Here is a 12567-nt window from a genome sequence, read left to right on the forward strand (position 1 = left end):
TTGCAATAAAATACATGTATTTGTTGACAGTTCTCCTGCATTTAGTCTAATCCCATAAAAACATTAACAGACAGTCAATATTTTAAGCCATCACTTTGTACTTGAGAAGCTGTATCCTATTCAAACCTACCACATGCTGTTTATAGAACATGGCTGCCTGGAACAGTGGTCAATAGCTTGTCCCCTTGAGAGAATACTCTGCTTTCATTCACAAGCAGGCAGCAGCTAAACTGAGGGCTTAGAGAGCTGGGATAGTTTTTATCCTAATTTTAACCCACCCTGAGAAAAACTGTGGGTAAAAGCTATACTAAAGTGCACTTGCTCAGGAACATAAGACGACGGACCCCCAGTCACCATTTCAGGGATGAATTCTGCCATCACCACTCACCATCTGTAATCATCTCCTCCCTGCAGTAAGGAAACATCCCTCAATCAGTCTTTGCCAGACTATGGGCCTTTCAAAACATAGGTTGTTGGTGAAGGGAGAAGGAGAGATCTCACAGAGATGAGCCATAACAAATCCCTTTCTTTTTAAATAATTTTCACTTGCTAATTCTGATGACAAAATTTCTGCCCAGTCATGTTTCACAGACTGACATGCCTAGTTTTCACTTATTCCTCAAGGGACTGGAGTGTAACTTTGATCTTCTGGTACAAGATTTAATCAAGGACTGATAACATAATTCCAGCCTTTGGTTTTTCCTTTGGAAAAAATGTGCTTCATTCTATCTAACCACATTTTCCTTAAGAGTTCGCATTTTTTTACACTAACAACACCACGTCAGACTTATTAAATACAGGCTCTGTCATGATTTTCATTCATTTCAAAGATGCAGTGTGTTAGGTGGCATGGAAAACAGTTCATTAGAAAGGACCCAAAAAATGGCATGTCCAGAGGAAATCAGAGTGAAATCCAGACGGGTCCATAGTAGTACTGGGACTGGAAGTGAGGAAGATGAGAAGGAGAAGAAAGATTCCTACTAAAAGCCACAGTCTGAGAACTGGACTGACTGGAGGACCCAAGAGAGGATGGCAAGTAAACAAGCCAATAAAAATTACAGCAAAGGAGATGGACCACTTGATCCTTCTAGTTTACCTGTTTGTCTGCTTATTGGTTCAGTTGTTGATACTTGGCAACAAATAGCATCCATCCTTGTGGACATTTGCAAAAACTGACTTTTAATTCCTACATTATTTATATCTGTATCCGACCTCACTATCTACCTTAATAAAGACCACATGGGCCCACTACTCTACTGTGTCCCCACCAAAATGTCTTCAAAAAGACACCCTTCTATTTTTGCAATTTGTTCTGGACAGTTCTACCCACTTAAGTGTGCAGAGCTTCCAAGATTGCTGCACACTGATCAACAGGTTAATTAGAGCTCCCGAAGTGTAAAAAATTAAACTGAAAAGCAAAGCCAGTAAAAACTATCAATATGAGTAAAATTTAGTAAATGGCCAATATTTACACTGCCTGCTTGGATGCCAACAAAGAAAAGATTTGGAGAAAGCAAGAAGACAGTCAACTAGAAAAGAATAAAAAAAACAGCCAACTTTCAGCGTTTGTATATGTGATGGCTTCCAGTAAATTAGGGGAAATAAATCAAATATACTCAGAGCTGTTTAAAATAAGTGAAACACTGAAAGAATATATATACTGTCAAACAGGAAAAGTCTGTAAAACAGAACCAGCTTTAGATGTTCAGATGAACTGATGCAACTGCAAAAATCAGAGGTTAAAATGAAATAAAGAAAATTATGGCACAGGAAAAATATTAAAAACTGGGGATAACAGAGTTTGTGGAAAATTATTTTTCACTTTACACCAGGCAGAAAAGAAACAAGTTGATCCCAGCAATTAGGGAATTTTGAGAGGCAGGTGTAACACATGAACTGCTGTATCCAGTTGCCTTTAAAATAATTTTTTTTCCTGAAGAAGGTATTTTTCAATACAGAACAGGCTTAGAAGAAAGAAAACACTCTACAAACAGTGAGCAACCAAGCAGAAAAAGGACTCTGCTTTTCATTCTTCTGACAATAATAAAGCTTGTAGAGAGACTTTGCCAGTGAAAGCTTTTCCATTGCTGTAAAGGAAAATGCTTGAGCGAAAGTATATAACAAAAAAAAAAAAAAAAAAAAAAAAAAAAGCAGTAGCTGACTAAAAAAATCAAGAGTACCTTGGATTTGAACCACAGACTGGTGCTGGAAGATGGAGATAATCAGGAAGGAGACCAGCAACATTGGGAAATTAGTGAATAAACATGAGACTGTAAAGCATCAACCAGATTAGACACTGGACCACATGTGCAATGTGACACTGAATCAAGAATTGGCTGAGTAAGACTAGAATTTTGAATGCTATGTTGAAATGGTGGGCAATTGGGCTGTAAAGCATATAACCCACTTTATGTCAATAATGTTTAGGACGCTGAAGGGAATCAATAAGTGACTAAGTAAAACAGTTTTTATTCTTATTAATATTTGTATAAAAATCATGACAAACTGTAAAGCTATACTGTAAAGTGGTTTTGTATGTGGTGCAGTCAGGTTTTTTTTAATGTGATACAGTAAGGAGTCTTATTGGCAACTGCTGCATACATTCAAGACATTGACAATTTATCTTAAGTTGCCATATATGCAGGCTTAATGCAGCAACAAGGTAAGAAAGGCTGGAAAGAAGCAGATTAAAGTTAACCTATAATATTGTGATCTTGGGCTGCTGGGGTGACGTAAAATTGTATTAATCACATTATATGCAAAATTAAGATAATAATTTTCACTATTTTACAAGGTTGACTGCTTAGATTATTGTCATTGGTTTAAGCTATAATCATTTTTTTAAACAAATTCACTTGAAAAATAAAATTAACTGAAGAAAGGCACAGAAAATGGCAGTTCTTGTATTTGCAGTACAAGTACACATACATGTAATATGTCTGTTAATATCTTAGGAAGTGCCCACTTGGAAACACTGTGGAACAGCACTTCATAGTCCCAGTCAGCATACAAGTTACAGAATGTTTTGAGACAGAAATTAGATGGTTAGTAAGTGAGATACTGTGATTTGTTTCCATGCATAACTATGCATATGTTTATTACTAGCACTTGTATTACTACTTTGTCCTGCAAGTTTTTATGTAGTATTTCATGGCTGCAAACAAAAGCATAAATAATGCTGGGAAACTTCTCACTGATATGTGGTGTCTACTACCACTGCAGACATTTACACTTTCTTAGCAAAATATATATTCATGCTTTTTGCATATTTTATGTAAATACCTTAGGCAATGTCCACATAATCGCATGACAGAAAGCATTTCACATGACGGCTCATCACACAAGTAACAAATTTGTACTGGCCCAAATACAGTGGTCAGTAAGTGAGAAAGTGTGACCTCTTCATATGCCAAATTAATATTTATTTTAGTAACTTGATGTATAGAGCATATGTGGTTCTTCATGGCACAAAATGAAAGCATATATAATGCTGAAAAAGTTGGCAATGACACGTTTGCCTGATATTTATAGTTGGTTAGTATACATTATATAGATATGCATGAATGCCATATTTATGCAAATGTCTCACTTATTATCCACCCTGGATGCATTGTGGAACAGCATTTCATAGGCCCAAACCACCTTAAAGTTCAGGAACAATTCCTTAGACAAACAGTGTAAACAGTACCATTGAAAATTAGTATTATTTTCTAAAAAAATATTACGAGTATATTAATAACTGGAATCAAACACTTATATGGTACTCCATGGTATCAATGAAAACACACACTGCTGGAAAAATGTTGCACTGATAGCTATTATTTACACTTGCACTGTTTTACAAACAGTTACACTTACTACTTGCCCATTACCCATTAAGTATACAAACATGGTTACTAAGGATAATTATGCAACTATCTCAATAGTGGATTAATGGCTACAAAACTGCTTTAAGCAAACTGAAAATCATGACTGCACTAAAAAAGTCACACAAACATTTGGTGGTCTATCTGCAATACATATATATATATATATATATATATATATATATATATATATATATATACATGTGTGTGTGTGTGTGTGTATATATATAGAGAGAGAAAGAAAGATATTAATAGTTGTTTGTATTATAATAATATTTATACATTACCTAACTGCCTGCTCCATATTAAAACAACATGTTTATGTCTGGCTTTCATATTAATATCACAATTGTGAAGAGGGGTGTGTGCTTAACAACTTTTGCATTTTAACTTTCTCTAGAACTTCTACAGTACATTTGTTTAAAGGGACGTTGCAAATCTGCACCCTAAGGAATTTAGCTCAGGTGAAAGCTACACAGGTGATGGGATATATGAAATTTCATTCAGGCTAGATGTTAAGGAGTTAAAGCATATTCATTAAATGGGCACAAATATCACAAGGTTCAGACCAATGCAGTAGACCAAGACAACAGACCGACAGAACAATCACTGCCAGCAGTGGAGGTAATTTGCTTGCTTCAGTCATGCTTACTAAACTGTTAGAAGTCTGACGTCTGAGTTGTGATGGCTAACAAGGCCAGAGTCCAACTAATAAATACAAAGAAAACCAAAGGGTAGGAGTTGTCCAGACAAAATGAGAAGTGATTATAATGTCTGCAGCTACAGTTGTGTCGGCACTATTTGGAATGTATAATGTTTGCAAGTGAGATTGTACCACTGTGGTTTACTGTCATTTATATTAATGTAACAGGGCCTATGTCATACATGGTAATTAATAAAGATGTTTCTTGTTTAAAGAAATATCAACACATTGAAAAAGACTAAAACACCTAAGTTTGCCATTCTGAATTTACAGCAAATTAAAGAACATAGTTTTGGAATGCCCACTTTAGGTTATTTCCAAATCTAGTTTGGGGATTCCTTTTTGGTGGAAAGAAAAGTACACTTGTGCAAGTATCCTTACCTAATAAGTAGATATTACAACGACAAATGCTGTAGTAGTCTTACCTATATGGGTTATATCCTGCTAAAGGTACAACAATCAGACAGCTTCCAAAAAAGCACTTAATAGATAGTATCAAATACAATTAATTTTTATGTATTTTCATATATATATATATATATATATATATATATATATATATATATGTATATATTTCTCATATATTTATAATTTTAATATGTTATTATAACAGTTTAGCTTTAAATTTTTTTGCTGATGACATCATTGCTCATTTGAATTTCGCACCAATGTTTAACCTATTTAAAGAGTTGTTTGGAATGTATTTATGTCTGATGAAGTTAATTATTTTAAGTAGATGAAAAGCGCTTAACATTACATTAAATTTTGCCTTTCTTTATTATTTTTGGTCTACCAGTATTTATTTTATCTTAGTTTATGTAATATTTTCATTTTGCATATTAATATGCAGTTACAAATTGTATACATCACACGTTTTGTATAACCGTCAGTCCAGCATTACATAAACTGCTGAGTTTCTGCCTTCCTTTAAACTTCACTCCTCCTGCTCCAAGTCATTACTCTGCACATATCATTCCCACAATTTTCATTTATATTTAACGTGCTCCTACCATTTTCTAAAGACTCTGCTTCAGATTCTTTGGTCTCTGTTACACTCTTCAGTACTTCAAATACAGTTGGTGTAGACTCTGATTTCCATTTTCTAGTAATTGCATTTTGGCAGCCACTAGAATTAAACTTTACAAGGCCTTACTATGTCTAGACACTTTACAACTCAGAATCTACCTGCACAGCTATGTGCTCTGAGGTAGCAATGCTAACCAATGTGCCTCCTTGCTGATACCTTGGCTCAGAGATAAGCGAACACTAATGAGCCTAACTGCAACACTTTAAACTTGGAAAAGCAATAAACTTCTCCTTTCCAACTACTTAACTCTCTCTATGAAGTATTCAGACACAGTTAAAAAAATGCAGCTGCTTTCTCATCATAAATAATATGTGCCTTTATACATCAGTTGCTGTAAGTTCTCTTTTGCTTATCTTTAATTAAACCTTCTCTGTGTTCCTTAGTTTTGCATTAAATGAAAGCACTACTACCGCTGCTGCTTTATCTTATCCAAGTACTGTATGCACTTTTGAAGTCTTTAGCCTTGGTCAAGGTAGAGAATGGCATTTGGATCAGTCCACTGTACCTGAATAAGAATAAATAAACAAACAAGACGTTGAGGACCCTGACTCTTAAATACAGTATTTTTAACTCTGCTGGAGGAAATAACCAAAAAAGTGAGAGCACATCCTTACTCCACATGACCACCAGTCTTTTTTATGACTAAAGTACCTCAAGCTGGAGGGATATTGATGATCCCTAGGATCAAGGCAAATACAAGGCAACTGAGTCTTGAGTCTACTTATGCCTTGGTAGTACCATCTTCAGACTGAACCTCCTCCTTCGAGGTGGGCCAAGCCAGTAAAGCCAAGAGTGAATTTGTAAATACTCATCAAATTGACCAATTTCCATTTGAAGGTAGACAATTTATCAGGCTGCTTAATTTGCAATAGCAGTCTATTCCAGAAGTGGGGAACGTGCTGTGTAATGAGCCTCTCTCTCTCCATCCTGTTATTTATCTGCTGGTGGAGATTTAGATCCCTCGTCCTGCATTTCTGGGACTTTTAGATTTGTGGAGATATAACCGATCCTGTAATATTGGGCCCCTACAAGGCAAGACATATATCTCCTCTCATAAGTCTATAAGACACTGAATAACGGACAGTGCTTCCAGTGTTTTCTGATAACTTAGTTTTAAGCCAGTGTTGTTCTTAGAAACCTCTGTGGTCTTTCTAGTTGTTTAAATCTAGTAAGTTATATCTCAAAGAGGGCAGTATATTCAATAACTGGCCTAATCAATGCTGAATATAATGGGACACTGCAAACCAAGACCTTTGGCTAGCCAAGTTTGTGGCTGATTGCAAATTATGAATTATTGTCAAGTCACAAGTTGACACACAAGCCCTAAAGCAAGAACATGCACTTGTAAACACCTGGTTTACCAACAATGGGCTTAAATCAAATGCTAAAAGTGTAACAGTCGCATTTGGCAAACCATCCCTCCTTCAGCATATGACATGTACAATACCCCATACCCAAAAACGAGAATGTTGTAAGAAACCTTGGTACTTGGGTTGATAATTCCCTGTTGTTTGATCATCATGTAATAACACTAGTCAAGAAGAACTTGTACTTATCCTCTTGGCAATCAGCTGTTCTGTCTTCCAGATCCAAAGAGATTGTTAAAGGAGGTTTATTTTCTCTGAGACCTAGACGTTGTGGATCTAGGAGGCCTTGGTAAGGGTTTTTTTACAACCTCAGCATTAGACATTTTAGTGTGGGTTGGTGTAGAGCATTATGGTCATGTATGCTGTTCACAGCGTGTGTCTTTTGTTCGAGTGAGACCTCCATGTAAATACTTGCATCGCTCACAAACAGACTGTGTTGTACTAAATAAACGCTTATTACCTGTAAGCATCAGGCGGTTGCTACAAGGCCTAAGGATACGGAGTGCTATGAGGCTAGAAACAGAAGGAAGATAAGCAGGATGACCCTACATTTTACTCAGAGGATTATGAGAATTTGATTTGAAAACACAGAGTATTATATTCAGTTAAATGAGATAGATATTGGACTTTACTGTGGAGGAAATAACTCGTTGCGCTAAGCAACTACTGAATATGTATTATGCAGAGCAATTACTAACTGCAAAGTGCAATATGGGCAGCTACAAGCTAGATTTGCTAAAGTAGAAAAGCTATACAATGCAGGACAGCTGCGTGCGATGTGGCTCACTGAGAAACTGCTGGCAGATGGCAGCAGACAGATGCTGCTAATTGCAATAAGCAGTTCTGATTTGGAGTGGTTGGACGGTGTAGGGAAACTATGGCTCAAGAGATGTGCATCTATACAGTACAAAGTTAAACATCTCTGGAGATGTGCATCTATACAGTACAAAGTTAAACATCTCTGGAGATGTGCATCTATACAGTACAAAGTTAAACATCTCTGGAGATGTGCATCTATACAGTACAAAGTTAAACATCTCTGGAGATGTGCATCTATACAGTACAAAGTTAAACATCTCTGGAGATGTGCATCTATACAGTACAAAGTTAAACATCTCTGGAGATGTGCATCTATACAGTACAAAGTTAAACATCTCTGGAGATGTGCATCTATACAGTACAAAGTTAAACATCTCTGGAGATGTGCATCTATACAGTACAAAGTTAAACATCTCTGGAGATGTGCATCTATACAGTACAAAGTTAAACATCTCTGGAGATGTGCATCTATACAGTACAAAGTTAAACATCTCTGGAGATGTGCATCTATACAGTACAAAGTTAAACATCTCTGGAGATGTGCATCTATACAGTACAAAGTTAAACATCTCTGGAGATGTGCATCTATACAGTACAAAGTTAAACATCTCTGGAGATCTGCATCTATACAGTACAAAGTTAAACATCTCTGGAGATCTGCATCTATACAGTACAAAGTTAAACATCTCTGGAGATCTGCATCTATACAGTACAAAGTTAAACATCTCTGGAGATCTGCATCTATACAGTACAAAGTTAAACATCTCTGGAGATCTGCATCTATACAGTACAAAGTTAAACATCTCTGGAGATCTGCATCTATACAGTACAAAGTTAAACATCTCTGGAGATCTGCATCTATACAGTACAAAGTTAAACATCTCTGGAGATGTGCATCTACACAGTACAAAGTTAAACATCTCTGGAGATGTGCATCTACACAGTACAAAGTTAAACATCTCTGGAGATGTGCATCTACACAGTGCAAAGTTAAACATCTCTGGAGATGTGCATCTATACAGTACAAAGTTAAACATCTCTGGAGATGTGCATCTATACAGTACAAAGTTAAACATCTCTGGAGATGTGCATCTATACAGTACAAAGTTAAACATCTCTGGAGATGTGCATCTATACAGTACAAAGTTAAACATCTCTGGAGATGTGCATCTATACAGTACAAAGTTAAACATCTCTGGAGATGTGCATCTATACAGTACAAAGTTAAACATCTCTGGAGATGTGCATCTATACAGTACAAAGTTAAACATCTCTGGAGATGTGCATCTATACAGTACAAAGTTAAACATCTCTGGAGATGTGCATCTATACAGTACAAAGTTAAACATCTCTGGAGATGTGCATCTATACAGTACAAAGTTAAACATCTCTGGAGATGTGCATCTATACAGTACAAAGTTAAACATCTCTGGAGATGTGCATCTATACAGTACAAAGTTAAACATCTCTGGAGATGTGCATCTATACAGTACAAAGTTAAACATCTCTGGAGATGTGCATCTATACAGTACAAAGTTAAACATCTCTGGAGATGTGCATCTATACAGTACAAAGTTAAACATCTCTGGAGATGTGCATCTATACAGTACAAAGTTAAACATCTCTGGAGATGTGCATCTATACAGTACAAAGTTAAACATCTCTGGAGATGTGCATCTATACAGTACAAAGTTAAACATCTCTGGAGATGTGCATCTATACAGTACAAAGTTAAACATCTCTGGAGATGTGCATCTATACAGTACAAAGTTAAACATCTCTGGAGATGTGCATCTATACAGTACAAAGTTAAACATCTCTGGAGATGTGCATCTATACAGTACAAAGTTAAACATCTCTGGAGATGTGCATCTATACAGTACAAAGTTAAACATCTCTGGAGATGTGCATCTATACAGTACAAAGTTAAACATCTCTGGAGATGTGCATCTATACAGTACAAAGTTAAACATCTCTGGAGATGTGCATCTATACAGTACAAAGTTAAACATCTCTGGAGATGTGCATCTATACAGTACAAAGTTAAACATCTCTGGAGATGTGCATCTATACAGTACAAAGTTAAACATCTCTGGAGATGTGCATCTATACAGTACAAAGTTAAACATCTCTGGAGATGTGCATCTATACAGTACAAAGTTAAACATCTCTGGAGATGTGCATCTATACAGTACAAAGTTAAACATCTCTGGAGATGTGCATCTATACAGTACAAAGTTAAACATCTCTGGAGATGTGCATCTATACAGTACAAAGTTAAACATCTCTGGAGATGTGCATCTATACAGTACAAAGTTAAACCTCTCTGGAGATGTGCATCTATACAGTACAAAGTTAAACCTCTCTGGAGATGTGCATCTATACAGTACAAAGTTAAACCTCTCTGGAGATGTGCATCTATACAGTACAAAGTTAAACATCTCTGGAGATGTGCATCTATACAGTACAAAGTTAAACATCTCTGGAGATGTGCATCTATACAGTACAAAGTTAAACATCTCTGGAGATGTGCATCTATACAGTACAAAGTTAAACATCTCTGGAGATGTGCATCTATACAGTACAAAGTTAAACATCTCTGGAGATGTGCATCTATACAGTACAAAGTTAAACATCTCTGGAGATGTGCATCTATACAGTACAAAGTTAAACATCTCTGGAGATGTGCATCTATACAGTACAAAGTTAAACATCTCTGGAGATGTGCATCTATACAGTACAAAGTTAAACATCTCTGGAGATGTGCATCTATACAGTACAAAGTTAAACATCTCTGGAGATGTGCATCTATACAGTACAAAGTTAAACATCTCTGGAGATGTGCATCTACACAGTACAAAGTTAAACATCTCTGGAGATGTGCATCTATACAGTACAAAGTTAAACATCTCTGGAGATGTGCATCTATACAGTACAAAGTTAAACATCTCTGGAGATGTGCATCTATACAGTACAAAGTTAAACATCTCTGGAGATGTGCATCTACACAGTACAAAGTTAAACATCTCTGGAGATCTGCATCTACCCAGTACAAAGTTAAACATCTCTGGAGATCTGCATCTACACAGTACAAAGTTAAACATCTCTGGAGATGTGCATCTACACAGTACAAAGTTAAACATCTCTGGAGATGTGCATCTACACAGTACAAAGTTAAACATCTCTGGAGATGTGCATCTATACAGTACAAAGTTAAACATCTCTGGAGATGTGCATCTACACAGTACAAAGTTAAACATCTCTGGAGATGTGCATCTACACAGTACAAAGTTAAACATCTCTGGAGATCTGCATCTATACAGTACAAAGTTAAACATCTCTGGAGATGTGCATCTACACAGTACAAAGTTAAACATCTCTGGAGATCTGCATCTACACAGTACAAAGTTAAACATCTCTGGAGATCTGCATCTATACAGTACAAAGTTAAACATCTCTGGAGATCTGCATCTATACAGTACAAAGTTAAACATCTCTGGAGATGTGCATCTACACAGTACAAAGTTAAACATCTCTGGAGATCTGCATCTATACAGTACAAAGTTAAACATCTCTGGAGATCTGCATCTATACAGTACAAAGTTAAACATCTCTGGAGATGTGCATCTACACAGTACAAAGTTAAACATCTCTGGAGATGTGCATCTATACAGTACAAAGTTAAACATCTCTGGCTCAATGAGCTGCACCATGAAAACACAGGCAATTTATAATGGAAACGCTTGGAAAGCTGACCAACAACAAAATGACAAGCTTCAAGGTTTTACAGCAGTCCAAGGCTTCTTTCTACACTCTTACCAGAGCTAAACCAGCAGCAAATCTCAGCTACATTACAAAAATGTGCATAGCTATTACAACACAGCTATTACTGTAAACTGAGTAAGAACCCAACATCTGCTTATTCCAAGTTTGTAGTGCTGGTATTTTAATCAACTCCAGAGCAAAATGGTCATAATTAGTAGTTTTGAGCTAAGGATGTAGCTGATGATCATGACATACTGGGGTAAGGGAGGCAGGAAAAACAGTTGAATTTAACTCCTCGTACAAGAGAAAAAGAAACTACATAAGTATATTTATGGGAGCCATACAGAAGGAACAATATTTGAATCAGATTGTATTGAACAAGCCTGTTAGCCAGATTGGAAACTTGACAGCTCTGAGTTCATTTAAAGCAGATGAAACAACATGAGATTCCCCTACCTGCACAGATATCTAAGCACTAACACAGACTTTTCAGGCCTAGACCTGGGGATGTTGATAAGCACATGAGCCATACATCATTCCCCCTGCCTGTGAGGGATCTAACAGAGACATTATCCAGTGACAACAGATTAAGGGCAAAGAATTAAAAATAAGACGTATCCTCTCAGAAAACAAAAGCTTCCTGAGAACAAGAATGAATCCTGAAAAAAATCCTTCTTCACTCTAATCTATTCTTGAAACACATGCACAAGCAAACCCAGCAGGCCCTGTGACATCTAACGGGCCTACACCCATGTTCCTTAACCTGAGCACATGGAAAAGACACCTTCATCTGACACTTGTTGGCTAGACTAGTCAACACTGTGTATGGCTTAATAGCATGACAATTTAGCACACTGAGGACCCTGGCTCTTAAATACAGTATTTTTAACTCTGCTGGAGGAAATAACCAAAGAAGTGAGAGCACATCCTTAACTCCACATGAGCACCAGTCTTTTTTTA

General features: G+C 36.5%; 1 protein-coding gene across 3 annotated transcripts in view; it reads right to left on the reverse strand.

Annotated features, from left to right (window-relative positions):
- Positions 1 to 12567, reverse strand: part of SHROOM4 (shroom family member 4) — a 1399869-nt gene that overhangs the window by 126444 nt on the left and 1260858 nt on the right. The gene's annotated exons all lie outside the window — the stretch shown is intronic.

Source organism: Protopterus annectens, chromosome 15.part0 (assembly GCF_019279795.1).
Source record: "Protopterus annectens isolate FY-2018-M chromosome 15.part0, PAN1.0, whole genome shotgun sequence".
Lineage (NCBI taxonomy): Eukaryota > Metazoa > Chordata > Ceratodontiformes > Protopteridae > Protopterus > Protopterus annectens.